A 5,275-nucleotide genomic window follows, 5' to 3' on the forward strand; every position below is an offset into this window, starting at 1 on the left:
TGGGATGTTGCCTTATCTGTTATGGTTTTCCAGTACCCCGATCTTGAATCTGAAAATAGTCTCAGCCTATCCAGCCTTTCATTATAACACAAACCTTCCACACACAGCAACATGCGTGCATACTTTTCTCAACCTGCTCCAGCTGAATAATATCATTCCTACAACTGGGCGACCAGAACTGGACATAATATTCCAGAAGAAGCCTCATCAATGTCCTACAAAGCTTCGACATAACGTCCCGACTCCTACACACAAAGGACTGAACAATGAAGGGAAGTATGTTAAATGCCTTTGAACCATCTTGTCTGTAGGTGATGCAAACTACAAGGAATTATGCACCTGCACCCCTAGCTTCTGTGTTCTCCAACACTACGCAACTTGTTGTTGCACCAAAATGCAATACCTTCCATTTATCCGGATTGAACTCCATGTTACATTTTTCAGTTCAACGACTCATTGGATTAAGTTCCTTTTGAAACTTCGATAATCTTCCTCACTGTCTCCAATTCTGGCGTCGCCTGCAAACCTACAAATCATGCCTGCAGTGAGTTCCACTGTTTTCTCATATAGATCAATGATTCATATTTACTTGTAGTGGCCGTGATTTAGCAGTGTGCAAATCATACAACGGTTAGTCATGCAAGTAACAATGAGGAAGAAAGCCGCAGACTGCAGGGAGATATTAAACAATTGGAAATGAAAATGGTGAAAACAATTCTTTCCAGGCCAGTTGGTGATAGTGAAGTAAAATCAAACTTCAAACCAGCCGCCCTCGCTCCAGTTGTGGCACTCAGCTGTCTCAGCATGCTGCACTGTAGATTGCGATAAACGGGAAAAAAAATTCCCTTCTGCCCCGCCTTTGACCAGGAGCTCTCCCAACCTCGGATTTGCTTGCGTTTCGAAACCGTCATAGAAATGCCGTGCATTCACCGGTTGTGTCACTGGAGCCCGAGAGTATCTGTGCGACCTCATTCCTATCCCGACTTCCAGTTGGATCTTCACGACTGCGCCACGCAATTCCTCTGTTTCTGGGGCTGGGAATTGGGACTATGTGGCAGCAGTGGTTACTGCCTTGTGTGGGGAAAGTAGCCGATGTTAAACTGTATTACGATTGAACCAGACATTTTAACAACACCTGCACTGTCCCCGGAGTTTTTGATGTTTTCGAGAAATCTATTTATCTCAGCCTACAGCATATAAATAATGGAATCACCACAGCCACTGGGGGAACCGATATTAAACGGTCAGCCCATTCTGAGTTCCCACATTTCTGCCACTGTTGGCTCATCACTGATATTGTGCATTTGGTGCGCTGCCTAACATTTCCTATGAAACTGTACTTATTGCAAGCAGCGCACGTGCGCGTCTGTGGGACGCCTTGATCGTATAGTGGTTAGTGCTCTGCGTTGTGGCCGCAGCAACCTCGGTTCGAATCCGAGTCACGGCAGTAATCGCTCTATCTGCCCCAGCTTTTGTGAAACACAAAGGAATCAGTTGTTTGAACATGGTAATTTTCTCCAAGGTGATGATCTTTTCCCTTCAAATTCTGCTTGCTCACATCTCTGTGTTTCATATGTCAGAATTCAAATCCACCCGTTCTCAGAAATTTCTCTCCATCCTTCGATCACTAACTGAACGTTCCGTCCCACACCCCCATTTCATTAATTTAGCGATGCCGGTATTGGACTATGGTGTACAAAGTTAAAAATCACACAACACTGCCTTGGATGTTAAGTATGTTAAGTATGGAAGTATGTTAAATGCCTTTGAACCATCTTGTCTGTAGGTGATGCAAACTACAAGGAATTATGCACCTGCACCCCTAGCTTCTGTGTTTTCCAACACTACGCAAAGCCCTACTCTTGTTGTTGTACCAAAATGTAATACCTTCCATTTATCCAGATTGAACTCCATGTTACATTTTTCAGTCCAACGACTCATTGGATTAAGATCCTTTTGAAACTTAGATAATCTTCCTCACTGTCTACAATTCTGGCGTCGCCTGCAAACCGACAAAGCATGCCTGCAGCGAGTTCCACTGTTTTCTCATACAGATCAATGATTCATATTCACTTGTAGTTGCCGTGATTTAGCAGTGTGCAAATCATACAATAGTTAGTCATGCAATTAACCATGAGGAAGAAAGCCGCAGACTGCAGGGAGATATTAAACAATTGGAAAGAAAGATAGTGAAAGCAATTCATTCCAGGTAAGTTGGTGACAGTGAAGCAAGTTCAAACTTCAAACCAGCCGCCCTCGCTCCAGTTGTGGCATTCAGCTGTCTCAGCAAGATGCACTGTAGATTGCTGTTATTAGAAACGGGAACACATTTTCCCTTCTGCCCCGCCTTTGCTCATGAGCACTCTCAACCTCGGAATTGCTTGCGCCTCTAAACTGTCATAGAAATGCTGTGCATTCACCGGTTCTGTCACTGGAGTCGTCGAGTATCTGTGCGACCTCATTCCCATCCCGACTTCCAGTTGGATCTTCGCGACTGCGCTACTCAGTTCCTCTGATTCTGGGGCTGGGAATTGGGACTATGTGGCAGCAATGGTTACTGCCTTGTGTGGGGAAACTGGTGAAGTAGCCGATGTTAAACTGCATTACTATTGAAGCACACATTTCAGCCACACCTGCACTGTCCCCGGAGTTTTTGATATTTTGGAGAAATCTATTTATCTCAGCCTTCAGCATATTAATGATGGAATCACCACAGCCTCTGGGGGAACCGATATTAAACGGTCAGCCCATTCTGTGTTCCCACATTTCTGCCACTGTTCGCGAAGCACTGATATTGTGCATTTGGTACGCCACCTAACATTTCCTATAATACTGTACTTATTGCACGCAGGCAGTATGCGCGTCTGTGGGACGCCGTGATCGTATAGTGGTTAGTACTCTGCGTTGTGGCCGCAGCAACCTCGGTTCGAATCCGAGTCACGGCAGTAATCGCTCTATCTGCCCCAGTTTTTGTGAAACACAAAGGAATCAGTTGTTTTAACATGGTAATTTCCTCCAAGGTGATGATCTTTTCCCTTCAAATTCTGCTTGCTCACATCTCTGTGTTTTATATGTCCGAATTCAAATCCACCCGTTCTCAGAGATTTCTCTCCCTCCTTCGATCACTAACCGAACTTTCCGTCCCACACCCCCGTTTCATTAATTTAGAGATGCCGGTGTTGCACTATGGTTTATAAAGTTAAAAATCACACAACACCAGGTTACAGTCTAACAGGTTTAACTGAGCACTAGGTTTCGGAGCGCTGCTCTTTCATCACGTGGTTGTGGAGTCATTTCCTATTTCATTAAGGCACTGCAGAATCTAACACCGACTCTCACATTGATACTGTTCACTCTGTGCTGCTGTGGTCAATGTGGCTGGGTGAACGTGCCCCAACCCCACCATCGGGACCTGCAGACCAGTTGATCCATTTGGTTACCGCTGTTGTGAGGCCACTCCTCATGTAGCAGCTTTTACTGATATGGACTTGCGATTATTGGGGGTCAAGCTCAGGAAAATGACACATTACGATATCGAGGAAAAGCGAAGTCATTGAGAAAAATTAGTTTCACGGGTTTTCTGCAATGGCTGAGCTCTATTACCACTGGACTGTTAACTCAGACACCATGCAAATGGAGTAGGGACCCGGGTTTGACTCCAACCATGCCAGGTGTTAGAATTGAGATTCAATAAATATCTGGAATTACGAATCGAATAACACCTATAAATCCATGGTCAATTGTTGAAAAAACAAAGCCATCGGGTTTACTGACGTCCTTTGAGGAAGGAAATGCTATTCTTACCTGTTCTGGCCTCCAGGTGACTCCAGACCCACTGCAATACGGTTGAGTCTCAACTGCCCGCTGTGCAATTAGGGATCACAATCAATACTGCCGAGCCAGCGACGCCCTCATACTGTAACAGAATAGGGAAAAAAATGTTAATTCGGCTCTAGCTAGATTACTGTGTGCAGTTCTACAATTCACAGTATAGCAATGATGTGATCGCAATGGAAACATTGCAGGACAGATTTAATGGGATATTGTCTGGGCTGAAGAGTTTCAGTTATGAGGAGAGATTGGACAGACTGGAGTAGTTTGTCACCAAGCAGAGGAGATTGGAGAAGACACGACTGAAATGTACAAAATAATGAGGGATATGGATAGGGTAGACGAAAGAAGCGTTTGTTATTGATGAAGGGATCGAACACTGGGGCCAAGAGATTTCGGGAAAAGGCAGAAAGTTTTGAGTAGATGTGCGGAAAGGGTCAGAGAGGAAAAAAAAATTGAGATATTAATTTGCGATGCCAAAACATATAAGACTATGGGATAAACAATGGAAAACTTGATTCAGGTCGTTAAGCAGTTGCGTTGGACAAGTGCAGCCACAGCAGGCTGAAGGGCCTCCTTCGATGTTGTCCTCCATAGTATCGTGGTTAGTGCCCCTCATGCTTGGCCTTCCATTCTCGATTGGATATGTCACAGGAAAGACAGTGCTGTCTGAATCAGCTGGGGAAGGACTGCAGCTCCTGGGGAGAGAGAGTGTCAGTGAAAGTGCAAACACGTAACTTCAGCAAACTGCACATTGTGTTTGTGTTGCAATGAACACCATTATATAGAACTGTTCCTGACTAATGTGTTGATTTACAGCAGGAATCTGAGGCAGAAAACAGAGTAAACCCATTCAGATCTGAGTGCAGAAACATTTCGAGCAGAACGAATGAGGTTGTACAGCGCAGAACTACGTTTGAGTGCATTGAATTCCGGTTGATGGGCGCAGCTTGCTTTCACTCGGCTGAGTTACCAGTGTGCAAATGATACAGATAGTGTTCAATGTGATGGTACATTTGCTCAGTGGTTCGAACTGCTGTTAAGTCTGTAGCTTAGGTAGATTGGTCATGTTAAATTGCGCTGATGTGTCCAGAGAGTGAATTCAGTAAGTTAAGTGAGTTAGCCATGGGTCACACAGCGATAAGGTCATCAGTCACACGATGTCAGGTTTTATTCCAGCAGGTTTATTTGAAATCACAAGCCAGGGGCCTGCGGGGATAGAGACGGGAGCTAGATCTGGTTGAGATGCTGTTCAGAGTGTCCCTACAGACTCGACTGGCTGAACTGTACTTTCTGCCTTGTAGGGAATCTGTGATTCTATCAGAGAGGACACTGCCAGCGTTTACTGGGGTGCTAAGACATTAGAGACGATGCTGACGGCGTTTAGTGGGGATGGAATTTTATTTATTTGTGTTGAAAAATTTGACACTGAACCAAGGAAAAC

The 5,275-nt window shown here is 44.7% G+C and overlaps 1 non-coding gene across 1 annotated transcript; it reads left to right on the forward strand.

Moving 5' to 3' along the window:
- The first annotated feature begins 2,873 nt into the window (after positions 1-2,873).
- On the forward strand, positions 2,874-2,945 carry trnah-gug (transfer RNA histidin (anticodon GUG)). Its single transcript has one exon. It is a non-coding gene; the product is annotated as a tRNA-His (tRNA).
- The last annotated feature ends 2,330 nt before the right edge of the window (positions 2,946-5,275 follow it).

Source organism: Chiloscyllium plagiosum, unplaced genomic scaffold (assembly GCF_037043375.1).
Source record: "Chiloscyllium plagiosum isolate Xiang-an unplaced genomic scaffold, Cpla_swu_hap1 HiC_scaffold_42, whole genome shotgun sequence".
Lineage (NCBI taxonomy): Eukaryota > Metazoa > Chordata > Chondrichthyes > Orectolobiformes > Hemiscylliidae > Chiloscyllium > Chiloscyllium plagiosum.